Source organism: Cervus canadensis, chromosome X (genome assembly GCF_019320065.1).
Source record: "Cervus canadensis isolate Bull #8, Minnesota chromosome X, ASM1932006v1, whole genome shotgun sequence".
NCBI classification, from domain to species: Eukaryota; Metazoa; Chordata; class Mammalia; order Artiodactyla; family Cervidae; genus Cervus; species Cervus canadensis.
In genome coordinates, this window is record NC_057419.1 from 144,807,499 (window position 1) to 144,828,264 (window position 20,766).

The 20,766-nt window shown below is 45.6% G+C and overlaps 1 pseudogene; it reads right to left on the reverse strand.

Moving 5' to 3' along the window:
• The window catches only part of LOC122435794, a 115,295-nt pseudogene extending 105,065 nt beyond the window's left edge, over positions 1 to 10,230 (reverse strand).
• Positions 10,231 to 20,766: the final 10,536 nt, after the last annotated feature.

Here is a 20,766-nt window from a genome sequence, read left to right on the forward strand (position 1 = left end):
GGCTCCAGGTGCCCCAGTGAGCCATGTGCTGGCATTCATCTGTGAAACCTGTGAATGAGTAAGTCTCCCCGATTATATTTCATTTACTTTCCTCCCGAAAACAGCCAGCCAGGCCAAAGACACTCTTCCTCCTGGATCAGTGTTTCTTAGCTTTTAGGAACAAATGTTCTGACAGCCGTCCATGGACCCTCCTCTTATCCCTGGGCAGCTCCCCACTCCCCGCTCAGCTGTAACTTCACACTGTTGGGGGGCCACAGCGCCCCAACCCAGACCCAGGTGAAGAGTGCCAGCATGGAGGGCCAGGCCGGGAACCAGCTTCACAGCCAGCGTGTGCTCACAGGGACCAATGACTTCAGAGCCACTGGACTCCAGCTGAGAGTCAATTAGCCATATTTTACAGATGTACCAAAAACAAGTTCCTTTTATACATGAACATGTACAGCAATTTGTAAAGAATGGTTTTACCAGATTTTGAGGATCTAAGAATTTTTAAATAATACCTAATTTGTGAAAAAGTAAAGATCACAAAATGTTTTAATCTTCTTATGAATATATCTTGTTCAGAAAACCATTTATTTCATCATCATAACCAAACTAACAGTCCAGGGTCAGGCTGAGTCACACTGTGGGTCTGCCAGTTGCCCTTCTCTTTTTAAAACAATACCTTAAAAATGAGAAAACCATTCTCAGCTCAGAGAGCATAGTTGCTGACTCCATCAGGTCACTCAGGAGACATTGAGATTTAACAACTGCTAGAAATGCAAGTCCATCAGCCACCAGCAGAAAAAGAAGGCACTACACTAGGTGAAAGAAGAGAAGAATGTCTAAAAAATGAAGTTAAGAAATGAACAAAGAAGTATTGTCATGCATGAAGTTACATACTTAAATGAAGTGATGTATTTGAAATGCTAGTTTCTACAGCAGAATGAACATTGCTGTGCCTGCTGAAGAGCTGTGAGGGATGACAGGAAGCAGTCCCTGTTTAGGTGAGAGATGACACTGAAAGGAACACAGTAGCTGCAACAACCTTGGGTTTCTAAGAGGAGCAGCAGAATTATATTTACTTGGTCGGAGTTGTGGCAAGAGTCAAACTTTCCACAGCAGTGCAAAGGGCATGTGTATTCCAGAAAGAAATATCCTACACAATTAGTGTCCCAAACTATATAGATATAAATACAAAATGTCAAAATACCCCTCCCCCATGATAGGAAGCATCCAGTCTTAAAGCTGTCAGAACCCAGGCGGGGGCAGTGTGCTGCAGGGGTGGGAAGGCAGGGGTGGCCAACGGGGGCTGACTACATGGGACTCGTCCAGGAAGCTAATGTATTTAGGACATCAGGAGCAGGCGTCTCACTGCTGGAGTACAGACACGGGAAGTGAGAGATGAGCCTGAGCCCTGTGGTGTGGGACTGGAACCGGACAGACAGACACGAGAAGCACTGTGTGAGTCAGCTTGGCATAGGCAGACCCCATGGGCCTGAGCGCCATCAGCTCCCCAGGTCTGCCCTGAGATTGGAACTGGGGGTGGGGTGGGGGGTCCCTGGGACATGATGGTGCCAGAACCAGGGCAGAAAAGCCTAAGACAAGTCTAGGACGCTCTTGTTTTGCCAAAAGCTACCAGGTGGTCACGACTGATGGGAAGAATGGAGAGGAGACCAGCAGTCACTGGTCACAGCGGGGCGACATGGAAACAGTGACAGCCCCATGGTCAAGAAAGAAAGGAGACATGTGAGGAAATAGGGGATAAATGAGAGTCGGTTGAGGAGCAACAGCAACTACAGACTTCAGAGTGCTTCCCACAGATGACTCGAGAGCAGCACCAGGTGACAGCAGGCAGAGCGGAGAAGGGACCACCATGGACACCACCCAAGGACCACCTATGCAGCCTCTGGCAGGAGGCGTGTGGGAGGGGGGCACAGAGCAATGGAATGAAGGTCCCACCACAGATGCCCCTGCCTGTCTTGGGGGTTGGTGACCCACACTGTCCCCCCAGGCCACTTGCCCCATGTTCGCAGGACACTCCTGGGCTCCCTGGCCCTGCTCCATTCACTGTCCCACACCTGGAACCCCGTTCAACAGCCAGCATGACATACAGGACGTATCATCAGGAGAAGAAGGCAAGGCTACAGAGCTCTTCCCCAGTACTTCCCCAATTACCACAACCTTCCTATTTCACAGTAAAATGCACAGATATCAAATGCCTCACTGGGACATGAAAAAATTTGTTATTTATCCATTTAAATTCACAGAGTTAAAAAATGAACTTGATGTGTGCTGGGATGAAAATGGGGACAAATTTGAAGGCAAAAACCCTCCTAACTGGGCATCCAGTGCACAGGGTGCGGCTCGGCCACTTACCGATGAACTTGCGGCACTTGAAGCACTCCTCCAGCCACTCTGGGGTGACGATGTGCTTCACCACGGAAACGGCCATCAGGAACTTGACGGTCCGCGTCACCTTGCTGGCGATGAGGTGGGTGCACTTCTGTGCAGACTCGGCGACCTCCCCACTCAGGATGTGGAGCTTCTCAGGGCCGGGAACACAGAGCAGAGGTGAGACCATCTGGTCTGCAGAGCCGCCCGCCCAGCCTCAACCCGGGACTTGTCTAGACCGTGAATGGGGCTCTCGGCAGCACAAAATGGTGAAAGCGGTGAAGCCAGACCTACGCCACCGTGCGAGCAAAGTGGAAACTGGAAGTGACAATGTACATTTCCCTAATCCGTGCCACACAAGTCAAGATTAAAGCAGGACCTCCACTGGACACCAGGAGGACACCCCTTTGAAGAAGTAGAAAGCTCTGAGAACAAGGCGGCTCGCTACATAAGGAGTGAACCTCCCAGGCTGTCTACGCCGAAGTGAGTATTGATAAGGCACGTTAAGACACAGTCTCTAAGAAATGATGACATAAAAATCGACTTAAGACATAGACGTGTAAAAGATGATCTCTTCATACCCAATTTTAAAAGTAAAAAATAATTTTATGGTAGCATTTATAATTATTTCTTTTCCTTTAAAAAAAATAAAGGGAAATGTTTGAATCCCTGTGATACAGGTCAACTATATTTTAACCATTCCCTCCCCAGACACAAGCCCACAATCCCTCCTGGTGTTACTTCCAGAAGTGCATTTATGTAAATAAATACAAAAACACCTGTGACCCCTGGGCCCGCCCCACCAGAGAGAACAAGTCTTGAGAAGATGGTGGGTTCATTTAGGAAACCTGAAGGGGCACAGCTACTCTCGTAAGCTAATGCCCTTATGAAAATGATATTTGCGCGGCTTTGCTAATGTGTGATTACAAGACTGCTCTTGGTCTCCTCACCTGAGTCGTCCTAACAAGAAAGAAAGCGTCTAAGGAGGAAGTAGCAGCAATAATGAGGCGGGAAAGCAACGATGTAATGATGACGCAGTTTATAAATAAACACGATGAACAACGTTACAACATGATATTCCTAATTACATGGTAACCTAATAAAACTGCTAGCCTAAAGCAAATATAAACAAAAAGGAACATTCCTAAAAATCCTTATGCGAAATAGAAGGAAATTTCACCTTTATGTACTCTTGAACTTGAACAGACTCAAATCCAGTGAAAAGCACAAAAGGGGTCAGTTCCGGTGGTAACTTCTTGGAGGGAGGTAGAATATCTTCGATTCTATGAAACACACCTGAAACTAGCACAACATTATGAACCAACCGTATCCCAATAAAGAATTTAAAATGGAAGTGTATCAATAATAGCAGAAATGAGAAGCCTCTCCAGGTGTGGGTCATCCTGGACACGCAGCAGCTCGGGTGATGGCCTCCAACAAGGGGACCGTAAGGACTATTCCTGAGTTTACAGGGAAGCCTGGTGGGGGCCGAGTGTTCCGTACGAGACCAAGCTGAGCAAACCAGCAGCCTGTGGCCCAGTGCAGGCACCACCCACCCGCATGTGCTGAACCCCAGACAGTTCCGGGAGCCCCGTGGTCTGGCGTCCTAGAAACTGACTGTGAGGAGCACAGCACGTGGGGGCGGCGGCCCGGCTGGGCCCTCAAGGACACGTGTCCACCGAGGAAGGGCCTGGCGTCTGCACCACGGCTTCAGAGTGGACGTCATAGCCAGGTCTGTCCCAGGGAAGCAGGCTGGCTGTGGCTCAAAACCAGAAAGGGATTTCTTGCGACTGAGACCTTTAGGACCAGAACTGGACGGGCTCCTTCATGGGAGCACATGTTAAAGCAGCGTTCGAGCGACCACTTCCTGGAGTGACGCTCAGGTGGGTAAATGGGGTTAAGCACCATCTGGTGTACAGTCAGGGCAGTGGGCCTTCCTCGGGATCTGTGCAGCAGAAAGTGGGGGGCGGGGGGTGCCGTTTCTCACAGAGCAAGTTAACTGAGAGCTGGCTTGAAAGACAAGATCAAAAGGCTTTCTAGTGTTCCTTCCACTTCTGAGAGTCCATTTAAAAAAAGCAAACAAGAATACAAGCCAACAAAACGTCTGGGCTCAGTGCTGTGGGAGACAGCGTGGAGAGGAAACAGGAGAGGAGATAAAAACCGACGTGACCCTGAAGCCAAGAGCGGTGTCTGGAGCCCCAGCCCACGGCCACAGGGAGTTGGCCTGCTTACCCAGAAGGTTCACCACCAGGTGTGGGGTCGGGGCGAAGGGGTCCTGCAGGCCAAAGGTGGTATAGCAGCCATACTGTGTCTGCTGCAGGGCCTCGAAGTTCCCCAGCAGGATGTCCCCCAGCCACTTGACATTCACGCACGGGATCTGCCACTCTTTGGCTTTCTCGTACTTTAAACCAGCTGGTCTTTTTTGGTTGGGGTCGGGGGGAGAGAAAACACATTCATTAGAGTTATCGGCGTTCAAATTTGTACTTCTGTTAACACAAACCAGCCCACACTTGCTCACACTGGACATGGCAGGGACGGTTCTGCAGAGCTGATCGGGCTGTAAGGAGGTGTCCATGTGATCATGAGGTCATCGCCCACCCTGCTTTCACCTCACCACTGTCACCTAATTTGACTGCAGCCTCCTTAATCATATGCTTTCCTTCTTCTGCTAACATTACGACAAATATCACTGCCATTCTTTCAACAGACTCTGATGTCCACCATGGAACTCTGACAGACTGAGAGATCCAGAATGGCCCTGTGCAGGCCGAGACAGAACCCCGACTGACTGAGGGACCCTTAGAGGCCCTGTGCGGGCAGAGATGGAACCCTGGCTGACTGAGGGACCCAGAGTGGTGCCAAGCAGGCTGAGGGCGGACGTGGCGGTGGCTGCGTTTACTCTCTGCAGATGAGGATGGTGTTGCTGCGGCACAGGTAGCCCGTGTACTTGGCACCTGCCAGGTACACCATTCGCTTCAGGTCGTCCCTGTCGCTGTTGACGAACCCAGTCACGGAGATAATCTGGGGGGGAAAGGTCCAGTAAGGTCAAGATGTAATGATGGTTTAACCCAGTTAGTGTGACTCTTTCTTCTCCCTGTTGGTTGCGCTACAGACACATGTGTTTCCATTCCTCCTCCGGCATTGAGGGGCACTTGGCGACATCACCTCTGAGAATGCTGTCACTGCTGACAATGCTGCACATGAGACAGCAAGGGGGGACGGAAAGCAAACATACCAAATGGAGAATGCCTTCCTGTGTTAGCATGACACTGTTCCGATCATGTTAATGAAGTTATTTTACTAAGCCTACGAATATTGGTCAGTTCCTCTTACTGATCCCGGTTTTGGGCTCATCTGACAGGGAGAACCGACAGGAGATGATGTCCGCCCAGCTGTGGCCACTTCTGGTGTCAGACGCTTAATTGTAAAGTGAAAGTGAAGTCGCTCAGTCCTGTCTGACTCTGCGACCCTATGAACTGTAGCCCTCCAGGCTCCTCTGTCCATGGGATCTTCCAGAAAAGGATACTGCAGTGGGTTGCCATTTCCTTCTCCAGTGGATCTTCCCAACCCAGGGATTGAACCCGGGTCTCCTGCATTGCAGGCAGGAGCCACCAGGGCGTAGGCATTTATTAAACAGTGTCAAAGACTTGGGGGAACCTGTTAAATGTCAGGAAGCTGAGACTGTGACAGGGGGACAGAGAAGGAAACAAGATGCTGGTTCTGTTCAGGGAGGCAGGGAGAGCCTTACATGCTGGGAGCACGGCTTGTCCCCCAGTGGGAAGGCCAGTGGAAAGTGCAGGGCCCGATGGGGTGGCACCAGCTTCTTCTTCTTCAGGACCGTGTTCAGCCAGCGTGCCGTGATGCACCTCTTCCTCTCCTTTATCGCCTGCAAACACAACAATACGGGCCGGTCGTTGGGGGCTTTACTGCAGGTGACATACAGAACTGTGTAACTACAAGGTCATTTTTACTGGAAGTCCAATAAATATAGGAATTTCAGGAGCTTAGCACTCAATTTACTAAGTTAATAAACTACAACAGCGTCACAGGTTAACTTGAACACAACCTGAAACACAGGAACAAGAGCCGACCACGGGGAGGAGAGCTGACAGCCCAGGAAATGACTTTAATCATGGAAAGAGATGACACTCCCGATCATCAGAATTCAAATTGCCCCGTGAGAACACAACGAGTTATGAAAACGTAACTGCCCCTGAAGTTAACCGCGGGATGACCCCTACGTGCTCTTCACCAGGCATTTCTCAGAGGCCATGTACCACATACACACTAACAGCAGTCAGTCTATGAACAAGAACCCATCAGAGAAGAACAGAAATGAGCCCTGAGGGGATGAGCGCAGGCCGCCCCGAGGGGGAGCTGCCTGTCAGCAGCTCCGAGCGACCCTGCTCCCGCCGCTCCATGCTCGGGTGGCCCTGCCGGGGCGGACAGTGTCCACCTCCCCCTCATTGGGAACCTGCCTTTCCTCCCCAGTCCTCACAGACAGAGAAGCCAGGGGCCAGAGGTGTCCACACGCCAAAGGTGGATGGAAACCAGTGAGAAGTGGTTTCCTGTCTTCAGAGGTGGGAGAAAGACCTTTCCAAGCATGACCGTCCCAGCATCTCTCAGAGTCCCCCAGTCCCAGAAGAGCTGAGCCCTCACCTGTGTGAACAGCCCGCTGACCTGACTCTCGCAGAGCAGGTGGGTGCAGCGGCTCGAGAACGTGGGGTCCACGGCTCCTCCATGTGTCTGGATGATCTGCACACACATGAGACCCATGGTCAGTCAGCTCCCACGCCTGGGGAAGAGGGACTTGTGGTCTCCAGTCGGACAGCAGTTCACGAGACCCACCACATCATGTACACAGTGTATTTCCCAAAGTGTGAATGAACTATCAGTTATATCTATGGGCTTTCCCACCCAGCACTACACAGCAAAAATGAACTCTAAGCCCCGTTTCATCCGAACTTCTGGAGGAAGAGCGGGATGCTCTCTTTCTAAGACAGGGCGCTGTGGACGTTTTAGATAAACCAGCTGATCTGAGCTGTGGGGCATCCCACGTCTCAGGGGGCCAGCTGCACCCCGACCCTCACCCCAGGTGCCATGAGCACTTCCCCTGCTGGGATAGCGAGAAAGGTTTCAGACATCACCAACTGGTCCCTGGGGCCAGAAGCATTGCCTTTAAGAAACTTTATTCTAAAAAGAAAAAAGAAAGCAAAGCAAGATGAAGTTAAATTCAGTTTCTGAATTTCTGAATTTTTTGATACCATCCTATATCCCAACTGCAGTGGTTACACGGTCGTGTGGCACTGAGGGGAACACCGTTACCAAAAGGGTGAGAACTTCTTGGGTTGGCAAAAAAGTTCCTTTGATTTTTTTAACTAAAAGACATACTTTTTATCTGGCCCAAGAATTTTACTGAACAACGTATTCACCGTTTTGTTCCACTATCTTCTGCCATTTTCCAGGCAATGTCATAATTCCATTTTCCCAAGACTTTTTATCTTTTTGAGCAAAGAACTGTTCCAGGTACCTTTTACAGTCTTCTAGGGAATTAATTTTTTTTCCAGTAAGAGAATCTTGTAAAGACCAAAACAAATGGAAATTCAAAGGCGCCATGTTTGGTGAATATGGTGGATGAATCAGAAATTCCCAGACAAGCTCTAACAGATTTTGCCTGGTCCTCACACATCAAAGAAACATGCGGTCTTGAGTTATCTTGATGGAAGAGTGTGAGTTTTCTGTTGATTAATTCCTGGTGCTTTTCATCAAGCCTGTCCTCAGATGGTCTAATTGGGAGGAGTACTTGTTGGAATTAATCGTTTGGTCTTCCAGAAGGAGCTCACAACAGAGGACTCCCTTGCATTCCCTCCATATACACAATACCACCTTCTTTAGTGTGGTTGTTGGTAGTTCATTTCACTTGCCCCCAGATCTCTTCTGTTCATTATTGTACAGTATCTTTTCATCACTGATCACAATTTGTCTTAAAAACAAAATGTTTTTTTGTTATGTTTCAGCAGAGAACTGCGTGTGGAAAAAAAGGTGAAGAAGGCATTTTTCGATTCACTTGTGTGGCACCCAAACATCGAAGTAATGAACACAGCTAAGCTGGTACAATTCATTTTCAGTGCTGGATTTGGATGTTCTGAGTATGTCGGCTATCTCACACCCAGTATAATATTGACTGTTCTCAGCTAACATCTCAGTTTGATCGCTATCAACTTCAACGGGTCTACCCAGCCGAGCGGCGCTGTCCAGCAAGAAACCTCCAGCAGAAAACTTTGCAATCCACTTCTGGCACATTTGATCAGTCACAGCACCTTCTCCATACACTGTGCAAAGCTATCTTTTTTTTTCTGTTGTGTTTTTACCTTTCTTTAAATAATTAAGCATACTATGCCAAAAGTATTCCTTTGTTTCTTTCTTCTTCAATATTAAAACGGCTACACAGAAATTGACCAATTTTGATAACTTTTTAAAAGAATGCACACTGATAAGACAGCTGTCACAGAACAATCTAAACAAAATTGTTTTGCATGAACTTAAAGTCATTTAAGTGCTATTAGAGCCATCTTACAGAAAAAACAAATGAGCTTCTTGGCCAACCCAGTGTGTGTATATGTGTAGGTACACGTGTGTGTGTGTGTGCAGGTACATGTATCTCAGTGACCTCACCCTTTTCCAGGTGGCCAGCAGCTGCTTGTCAGACATCTGCTCTGGATAATCTGAGATTGCAAACACACATTGCAGTAAGAAGCCTTCTTCTGGGACTACAGCAGAATTTTACAAGGAAAATGAATTTGAACCCCCATTCTGTGAATGTGTGCACAAAACATGAAAAAGCCCATTTTGCAGAGTTTGATGTGAATTTATGAAGTTAGTCACGCTTGCCCATGATGTCTCCACCAGTAGTCTGAGGAACTCTGCAAAAGGTCCTACAAATACAGCTGCTACAAATGGAGCTACTCGATTGTCCATATTACATGATTAAAAACTGGGAACCACCACAGTTTATGTCTGGGCGCCAAGTACTCCAAGTGGTCCTTCTGGCAGCGTGCCATACCAAGGACACTGGTGTTCACTTCAGGGTAGGGATGGAGGCCCAAACCACCAGAAAAATCTAACAATTTCTAACTACAGTCCCTATTTTCTAAGTATTACTCTGACATAAATCCTTAGCCTGCCCTCAAACGCTCTCAGAGCAGGTACAAGAGATTCGGGAGAGGGAAAGAAAGAGATGCATATTACTAACTCTCCACCACTGGGTTGTGTCCAAACAGTGGAGGCTGTGCCTGCGCCTGCGCCTGGGCAGCAGGGTCTACAGGCCCTGGGCCGTCTTGCTGGATGGCTCTGCCGTCAGCGTTTGCTGCATCTGGTGCATCTGCTGCAGGTGCTGGTGTGCTGCTCTCCAGGTGGGTGAGCTACTGCTGCTGCAGGGGTGGTTGTGGCTGCTGCAGGGGCTGCTGGAGGAACTGGTGTGGGTGGGCCTGTGGTGGCTGGAATGGGTGCAGTGGGGGTGGGGGGGTAGAGCTGCTGCATCAGGTGCTGCTGCTGGAACTGCAGGAGCTGCTGGGGATGCAGGTGCAGGATGGGGTGCGGGGTCAGGGCCGGCTCCGGGGCCACTTTCACCTGGCTGAGCAGCACTGCACTCGTGGGGCCCTGCTGGCTGTGGTTCACCTGCTGCTCCAGCGTCTTCATATGTGCCAAGAGGGACTGCAGTATCTGGAAGTGGAGATCAGGCAAGATCGTGTCAACAGCTGCTGCTCTCAACTCACAGGCCCCTCAGAGAGTAGAGCAGCACACCCTACACGCCACGGGCTAACTCTCAACAGCGGGAGGCTTCAAACACACCCGCATTCCCCCCAGGGCATGCATACTGCCAGCTCAGTGAAGTGAACATACTCGTACTTGAGACCTCTTCACCAAAAATGAAACGGAGTTAGTAAAATGGAAGAGGCTAATGAACGGACATGGGCAGATATACACCCTGGAGTGGCTGACTCACTCAAGAGCAGAAGGACTGGAGGGGGTGTTGTACACATTTCTGTCCTGCTGACCCCACAGTCCTGCTGTGAGCACAATGCCCCGCCAACCGCCATCTCCCTGGTGGCCATATAGCCTGATCAAACCTCCCTCCCACAGCTGCCATTTCCCAACGAACAAAGGGTCTGGAGGACGCCAAGACCCCACCTGCATGAAGGCACGGGACACTGCAACCCTGGACTGCAGCTGCCAGCCCTCCCCATCTGCAGCCGCCCTGCTCCGCCACACACACAAGGGACAGGAGAGACCCAGCCCCAGGTGTGTGCATGCAGGTAGCCTTCCCCAGGTCAAAGGCCCTTGCACAGCTGTCCATTCCCCGTCCTCAGGGTGAGGCAGGGCCCTGCACACACACTGGACAGAAGGCCACAGGCTGGAGCTTCCACTGGCCATGGCGTCCCCTGAACTCTCCCCTTCCTTGGGACAGGTGTTGGCCAAGTGCCTGACAAGCTTCAGGAACCAGGGATATCACCTAGCAGAGCGTCACATCCCATCTTATTTTACTACCATGTGCAGCTCTGGATGTAACAAAAAGAAACCGGTTGTATGATAAATTTTCCCTACATGCTCAAAAAAAAATTGGAAGCCAACTTCCTATGGTCAAGGAAAACAGTAACAAACAGATTTTATTAAAGGTGATGGCAAAGAATGTTCAAACTACCGCACAATTGCATGCATCTCACACGCTAGCAAAGTAATGCTCAAAATTCTCCAAGCACGGCTTCAACAGTACATGAGCCAAGAACTTCCAGATGTTCAAGGTGAGGGCAGAGAAACCAGACATCAAATTGCCAACATCCATTGGATCATAGAAAAATCAAAAGAATTCCAGAAAAAAACATCTGTTTCTACTTTATTGACTACACCAAAGATTCTGACTGTGTGGATCACAACAAACTGTAAAAAATTCTTAAAGAGATGGGAATACCAGACCACCTGAGCTGCCTCCTGAGAAATCTGTATGCAGGTCAAAAAGCAACAGTTAGAGCTGGACATGGAACAACAGCCTAGTTCCAAATCAGGAAAGGAGTACATCAAGGCTGTATATAATTACCCTGTTAATTTAACTTCTATTCAGAGTACATCATGCAAAATGCCAGGCTGGATGACGCACAAGCTGGAATCAATATTGCCGGGAGAAATATGAATAACCTCAGATACACAGACTACATCAGCCTTATGGCAGAAAGTGAAGAACTAAAGGCCCTCTTGATGAAAGTGAAAGAGGAGAGTGAAAAAGTTGGCTTAAAACTCAACATTCAGAAAAGCTGTCCCATTACTTCATGGCAAATAGATGGGGAAACAGTGGAAACAGTGACAGACTTTATTTTCTTCGGCTCCAAAATCACTGCAGATGGTGACTGCAGCCATGAAATTCAAAGACATTTGCTCCTTGGAAGAAAAGCTATGACCAACCTAGACAGCATATTAAAAAGCAGAGACATTACTTTGCCAACAAAGGTTCATCTAGTCAGAGCTATTGTTTTTCCAGTAGTCATGTACGGATGTGAGAGTTGGACTATAAAGAAAGCTTAGTACCGAAGAATTGATGCCTTTGAACTGTGGTGTTAGAGAGGACTTTTGAGAGTCCCGTGGCCTGCAAGGAGATCAAACTAGTCAATCCTAAAGGAAATTAGTCCTGAATATTCATTGGAAGGACTGATACTGAAGCTGAAGCTCCAATACTTTGGCCATCTGTTGCGAATAACTGACACATTTGAAAAGATCCCTGGGAAAGATTGAAGGCAAGGGGAGAAGGGGACAACAGAGGATGAGATGGTTGGATGGCATCATCAACTCGATGGACATGAGTTTGAGCAAACTCTGGGAGTTGGTGATGGACAGGGAAGCCTGGCTTGTTACATTGGGGTCTCAAAATGTTGGACACAACTGAGCCACTGAACTGAACTGAAGTTCTTCCTAACTAAGGTCTTGATGATGACTCTACCTAAGACTCAGACACTGTCATTAATAATCAATAATCTAACTCTTTACCTATATAACACCCTAATTGTGGCCCTAACTCATGACCTGACAACGGTCCTATTTCTCTGATCCTATTCCTTCATAAGGTCAAGAATTTCCTCCACACTAAGGCCCTGGCAGTCTCAGTAATAATGAACTGAATTTTTCCCTAAGTAACACCCTGATTTTGTCACTAACTAGTGCACTGACACTGGTTCTAACTACAGCCCTGAGGCTGGTCGTATTGAAAGCCCTGAGATATCCCTAAGGAACAACCTTAACTGAAGTCTTGACACTGTCCTTAGCTTAGGCCCTGATGCTGTCCCTCATAGTCTTTGCTGACACTAAATATCCCTCTTATCCTGTCCATAACTAAGACCCTGAATATGGGAAAGAAAAGCTGTTCAAGACCCTCAATAATTTAAAGGTGTAAGGAGGTCCCAAGACCAAAAGATGGTCAGGAAAAAAATTGTCTCTGATAATAAGAAAGGAGAGAGGGACTTCACCAGTGGTACAATGGTTAGGACTCTGAGCTCCCAGCAAGGGGGGCACATATTCCATCCCTACTCAAGGAACCAAGATCTCAGAAGCCATACAGCATGGGTGGAAAAAAAGAAAAAACAAAAAAAGAAGAAAGAACAGAAGGAAGAAGAAAGGAAGGAAAAAAAAAGAAACAAGGGAGATGTGAAGAGGATAAAGAAAGCGTTCTGCCCTCCACTTCCCAGCTACCTTTGCTGAGTTAACACCACTTTCAGACTGACACAGAACTAGGGTTTTCCACAAAGGTGGCTACTAGAGGTACCTGGGTTGTGGAAGAGAGGACCCACGCTTTGGAATCTTAAGGGCCTGAGTTTGAACCCAGATTTTTCCACCTTCTAGAGGCTTTAAATTACTTGGCCTCTCTGAGACTCCATGATCTGTTCTATGTATTATTAAGACTACCAGGTTGTTCAGATTAGACAGAATCTTTGTGTAGAATATAACCCAGTGAGATACCTCTAAAATTACAGCTCTGCATATAGCTGTTGATCAATCCCAGGTGAGGCCCAGGGAAGCCGCATGACCTGGTGAACAAACACTGGTCTGCATGTCATTTTCATCAACTCTCCTCACATAATCCCCTCTCTAGACAAACTCCAAATCTTTAGACAGGTTATTCCTGAAGCACCTACTTTACCACCAGCCACTGAAACATAACTTCCTCATCCTCTCTACTCTGAATACAGCTGTGGGGGAGGAGAACAAACTTTGAACATGGAATCAAAAATTTAAACCATGTCCCACATTTATTGATTGGTTAGTTCTGTGACCTTCAACAAGCACTTGGCCTCTTTCAGCCTGTTTCCTCATCCATAAAACAGGGAATAATAAAACCTGGTCTGTGGGGTGGTTGAGAAGGCTAAAGTAAATAATGTCTATGAAAACACTGAGCAAACAGTAATATATATATACATATAGTTGTCATTAATAAATCTCATCTATTTTATGTTTAAAACTGATTTAACTTAAAAATTTCCATAATGACTACTTAATCAAAATTGTCTCCAGGTAACTCCCTGAAGTGCTAACCAGGACATCATGCTTTCACTGCCAAGTGCCCAGGTTTGATCCCTGGCCATGGAACTAAGACTTAAAACTTAGGCTAACTGTAAGTCTTGGAGTCAGAAGAAGAAGAAAATTATCTCCACATATACAAAAAACATCTATTTCTGCTTTATTGACTATGCCAAAGCCTTTGACTGTGTGGATCACAAAAAACTGTGGAAAATTCTGAAAAAGATGGGAATACCAGACCACCTGACTTGCCTCTTGAGAAAGCTGTATACAGGACAGGAAGTAACAGTTAGAACTGGACATGGAACAACAGAATGGTTCCAAATAGGAAAAGGAGTACATCAAGGCTGTATGTGGTCATCCTGCATGTTTAACTTATATGCAGAGTATATCATGAGAAATGCTGGGCTGTGAGAAGCACAAGCTGGAATCAAGATTGCCAGGAGAAATATCAATAACCTCAGATATGCAGCTGACACCACCCTTATGGCAGAAAGTGAAGAAGAACTAAAGAGCCTCTTGATAAAAGTGAAAGAGGAGAGTGAAAAAGTTGGCTTAAAGCTCAACATTCAGAAAACTAAGATCATGGCATCCGATCCCATCACTTCATGGCAAATAGATGGGGAAACAGTGGAAGCAGTTTCTTACTTTATCTTTCTGGGCTCCAAAATCACTGCAGATGGTGATTGCAGCCATGAAATTAAAAGACACTTACTCCTTGAAAGGAAAGTTATGACCAAACTAGACAGCATGTTAAAAAAACAGAGACATTACCTTGTCAGTCAAGGTCCATCTAGTCAAGGCTATGGTTTTTCCAGTGGTCATGTATGGATGTGAGAGCTGGACTATAAAGAAAGCTGAGTGCAGATGAATCGATGCTTTTGAACTGTGGTATTGGAGAAGACTCTTGAGAGTCCCTTGGACTGCAAGGAGATCCAACCAGTCCATCCTAAAAAAGATCAGTCCTGGGTGTTCGTTCTTTGGTAGGACTGATGTTGAACCTGAAACTCCAATATTTTGGCCACCTGATGTGAAGTACTGACTCATTTGAAAAGACCCCGATGCTGGGAAATATTGAGGGCAGGAGGAGAAAGGGACAACAGATGTTTGGATGGCATCACTGACTCAATGGACATGGGTTTGGGTGGACTCCGGGAGTTGGTGATGGACAGGGAAGCCTGGCGTGCTGTGGTTCATGGGGTCGCAAAGAGTTGGACACGACTGAGCGACTGAACTGAACTGAACACACATGCAAGTGTGTGTATGATTGGATAGTAACATGAAATTTGCACACATTTTTACAAGCCCACAAGCTTTGTGAATGTCTTCTGGGCAATCCCCCCAATTTGTTTTTCTGAAGTCTGAAGTCAAGCCCTAATAAAAAGAAAACACTATGACATATCAATCTTTATTTCTAAATACATTGACTTAAAAGTGGTAGTAATGTTGATAAGAACAGCAAGGAAGAACTTTCTTAGAAAATTGAAATGTGACACTCATCTGGTTTTCTCCCTACTACCTGGTCACTTAGGAGGGAAAAAGAGAGCTTGAGGAGGAGACACCTTCAGGGGTTAGAATTTATAAGCAGAGCTGCTAATGAAATCTTTTGTCTGCAGGTGCTTTTTTGTGGTCTCCCCATCCTATTCCTCCACCATCTCTTTGAACTGCTTGTATATTTTGGAAATTAATCTTTTGTCAGTTGTTTCACTTGCTATTATTTTTCTCCCATTTTGAAAGTTGTCTTTTTACTTTGTTTATAGTTTCTTTTGCTGTGCAAAAGGTTTTAATTTTAATTAGTCCTGATTGTTTATTTTTGTGTTTATTTCTCTAGGAGGTGGGTCATAGGAGATCTTGCTTTGATTTATGTCATTGAGTGTTCTGCCCATGTTTTCCTCTAAGAGTTTTATAGCTTTTGGTCTCACATCTTGGTCTTTATTCTATTTTGAGTTTATCTTTGTGTATGGTGTTAGGAAATCTTCTAATGTTCATTCTTTTACATGTAGCTGTCCAGTTTTCCCAGCACCATTTATTGAAGAGGCTGTCTTTGCCCCATTATATATTCTTGCCTCCCTAGTCAAAAATAAGGTATCCATAGTGCATGGGTTCACTTCTGGGCTTTCTCTCTTGTTCCATTGGGCTATATTTCTGTTTTTTGCCAGTATCATACTGTCTTGATGATTGTAGCTTTGTACTATAACCTGAAGTCAGGAATGTTGATTCCTCAAGTGCCATTCCTCTTTCTCGAGACTGCTTTGGATATTCGTGGTCTTTTGTGTTTCTATATGAATTGTGAAATTTTTTGTTCTAGTTCTGTGAAAAATGCCATTGGTAATTTGATAAGGATTGCATTAAATCTGTACATTGCATTTGGTAGTAGAGTCATTTTCACAATATTGATTCTTCCTACCCAGGAACATGGACTATCTCTCCATCTGTTTATGTCATCTTTGACTTCTTTCATTAGTGTCTTATATTTTTCTGTATACAGTTCTTATGTTTCCTTAAGTAAGTTTATTCCTCGATATTTAATTCTTTTTGTTGCAGTGGTGAATGGGATTGATTCCTTAATTGCTCTTTCTGATTTTTCATTGTTAGTATATAGAAATGCAAGTGATTTCTGTGTATTGATTTTGTATCCTGCAACTTTGCTAAATTCACTGATTAGATCTACTAATTTTCTGATACTATCTTTAGGGTTTTCTACGTACAGTGTTGGAGAAGGCAATGGCACCCCACTCCAGTACTCTTGCCTGGAAAATCCCATGGATGGAGGAGCCTGGTAGGCTGCAGTCCATGGGGTGGCTAAGAGTCGGACACGACTAAGCAACTTTACTTTCACTTTTCACTTTCATGCATTGGAGAAGGAAATGGCAACCCACTCCAGTGTTCTTGCCTGGAGAATCCCAGGGACGGGGGAGCCTTGGTGGGCTGCACTCTATGGGGTCGCACAGAGTCAGACACAACTGAAGCGACTTAGCAGCAGCAGCAGCAGCAGCATGTACAGTGTCATGTTATCTTCAAACAGTGAGAGCTTTACTAATTCTTTTCCAATCTCAGCTCAGTTCAGTTCAGTCATTCAGTCATGTCTGACTCTTTGAGACCCCATGGACTGCAGCCTGCCAGGCCTCCCTGTCCATCATCAACACCCGGAGTTTACTCAAACTCATCTCCATTGAGTCTGGGTTGCCATCCAGCCATCTCATCCTCTGTCATCCCCTTCTCCTTCTGCCTTCAATCTTTCCCAGTATCAGGATCTTTTCAAATGAGTCAGGTCTTCACTTCAGTGGCCAAAGTATTGGAGTTTCAGCTTCAACATCAGTCCTTCCAATGAATATTCAGGACTGATTTTCTTTGTGAAGGACTGGTTGGGTCTCCTTACAGCCCAAGGGACTATCAGGAGACTTCTCCAACACCACAGACCAAAAGCATCAATTATTCGGTGCTCAGCTTTCTTTGTAGCCCAACTCAGATATCTATACATGACTACTGGAATAAAAAGATAGCCTTGACTAGATGGACCTTTGTTGGCAAAGTAATGTCTCTGCTTTTTAATATGCTGTCTAGGTTGGTTATAACTTTCCTTCCAAGGAGAAAGCATGTTTTAATTTCATGGCTACAGTCACAATCTGCAGTGATTTTGGAGCTCACAAAAATAAAGCCTGACACTGTTTCCACTGTTTCTCCATCTATTTGCCATGAAGTGATGGAATCGGATGCCATGACCTTTGTTTTCTGAATGTTGAGCTTTAAGCCAACTTTTTCACTCTCCTCTTCCACCTTCATCAAGAGGCTCTTTAGTCCTCTGGTTTCTGCCATAAGGGTGGTGTGACCTGCACAACTGAGGTTATTGATATTTCTCCTGGCAATCTTGACTCCAGCTTGTACTTCATCCAGCCCAGCGTTTCTCATGATGTACTCTGCATATAATTTAAATAATCAGACAACATACAGCAATTTAAATCAGGTAACTTAAATAATCAGACAACATACGGCCTTGAAATACTCCTTTCCCTCTTTGGAACCAGTCTGTTGTTCCATGTCCATTTCTAACTGTTGCTTCCTGACCTACATACAGATTTCTCAAGAGGCAGGTCAGGTGGTCTGGTATTCTCATGTTTTTAACAAATTTCCACAGTTTGTGGTTATCCAACAGTCAATGGCTTTGACATAGTCAATAAAACAGATATAGATTTTTTTTCTGGAACTCTTGCTTTTTTGATGATCCAGTAGATGTTGGCAATTTGATCTCCGGTTCCTCTGCCTTTTCTAAATCCAGGTTTGAACGTCTGAAATTTCATGGTTCAAGTATTGTTGAAGCCTGGCATGGAGAATTTTCAGCATTACCTTACTAGCATGTGAGATGAGTGCAATTGTACAGTTGTTTGAGCATTCTTTGGCATTGCCTTTCTTAGGGATTGGAATGAAAACTGACGTTTTCCAGTCCCATGGCCACTGCTGAGTTTTCCAAATTTTCTGACATATTGAGTGCAGCACTTTCACAGCATCATTTTTTAGGATTTGAATTAGCTCAACTGGAATTCCATCGCCTCCCCTAGCTTTGTTCGTAGTGACGCTTCCTAAGGCCCACTTGACTTCACATTCCAGGATGTCTGTTTCTAGGTGATTGATCACACCATCATGATTATCTGGGTTGTGAAGATCTTTTTGTACAGTTCTTCTTTTTATTCTTGCCACTTCTTCTTAATATCTTCTACTTCTGTTAGGTCCATACCATTTCTGTCCTTTACTGAGCTATTGAGTCCATCTTTGCATGAAATGTTCCTTTGGTATCACTAATTTTCTTGAAGTGGTCTCTAGTATTTCCCATTCTATTGTTTTCCTCTATTTCTTTGCACTGAACACTGGGGAAGGCTTTCTTATGTCTCCTTCCTAGTCTTTGTAACTCTGCATTCAAATGGGTATATCTTTTTCTTTTTTTTTTTTTTTTTGGAATAACTTATTTATTTTGTTTTTTTTTTCATTTATTTTTATTAGTTGGAGGCTAATTACTTTACAATATTGTAGTGGGTTTTGTCATACGTTGACATGAATCAGCCATGGATTTACATGTATTCCCCATCCTGATTCCCCCTCCCACCTCCCTCTCTACCCAATCCCTCTGAGTCTTCCCAGTGCACCAGGCCCGAGCACATGTCTCATGCATCCAACCTGGGCTGGTGATCTGTTTCGCTATAGGTAATATACATGTTTCGATGCTGTTCTCTCGAAACATCCAAATGGGTATATCTTTACTTTTCTCTCTTGCTTTTTGCTTCTCTTCTTTTCACAGCAATTTGTAAGGCCTCCTCAGATAGCCCTTTTGCTTTTTTGCATTTATTTTTCTTGGGGATGTTCTTAATCACTGTCTCCTGTAAAGCATCATGAACCTCCATCCATAGGTCATCAGGCACTGTGTCTATCAGATCTAATCCCTTGAATCTATTTCTCACTTCCATGGTATAATCGCAAGGGATTTGATTTAGGTCATACCTGAATGGTGTACTGGTTTTCCCTACTTTCTTCAATTTAAGTCTGAATTTGGCAATAAAGAATTCATGATCTGAGCCACAGTCAGCTCCCAGTCTTGTTTTTGCTGACTGTATAGAGCTTCTCCATCTTTGGCTGCAAAGAATATAATCTGTCTGATTTCGGTGTTGACCATCTATTGATGCCCATGTGTAGAGTCTTCTCTTGTATTGTTGGAAGAGGGTGTTTGCTACAACCAGTGCGTTCTCTTGGCAAAACTCTATTAGCTTTTGCCCTGCTTCATTCTGTACTTCAAGGCCAAATTTGCCTGTTACTACAGGTATTTCTTGACTGCATACTTTTGCATTCCAGTCCCCTATAATAAAAAGGACATCTTTTGGAGGGTGTTAGTTCTAGAAGGTCTTGTAGATCTTCATAGACCCTTTCAACTTCAGCTTCTTCAGCCTTGCTGGTTGGGGCATAGACTTGGATTACCATGATATTGAGTGGTTTGTCTCGGAAATGAACAGAGATCATTCTGTCTTTTTTGAGATTGCATCCAAGTACAGCATTTTGGACTCTTTTGTTGACTAAGACTTCTACTCTAATTCTTCCAAGGGATTCTTAGCCATCTGAGTTAAATTTACCCATTCCAGTCCATTTTAGCTCACTGATTCCTAAAATATTGATGTTCACATGCACCTTTACTATTTCCTTTTTACCAGTCAATGAGCAGAAGGTAAATTAGTTGGCAGGGATGTGTGGAGTGAGACGCCCATGGCCCTTTAAACCTGTGGTTCAGGCCTTCAGCTGTGAGCTGCAGATCACATGGCAATGAAGGTGATTAAATACTATGGTGGGAGACCCCTGACTCACTTATATAAATCCTTTAAGCCAGCAATATTTCTTAGGATTAATGTGCTAATAGCAAAAGATTCACAAAAGATGCAACAGAGAAATAGCTTCTGGGACAAAACCTTTCCTCTTGGGACAAAGACAAGTAATCCTGTCAGCAAACCAGCTGCAGAGGTTACATGCACGGTCAGGTGAGGCCTGGCTAATGCATTTATCCACAGCCTTGTCCCAGCGCTCCTTATTCCAGGTCTGGCTATAAACAGTTTCCAGGGATTAAGGGAGCCTAGCAGGTTGAACGTTACTCAATGTGGAATGTCCTTAGCATTATTCTGAGTAGTCACTGAGAGGACCTCAACCTCTAACATGTTCAACACCAGCCTAAGAGTAATGAGAAAGAGTTTAGGGTCAGCGGGCTTAGCAGCTTTACTGAACACCCAGGGCAGCTTGCATTCTTCCTCAGAAGTCTGTTTCTCTCACAGTTGCTTGGACTCCTATACAGAAGCAACTCCCCCA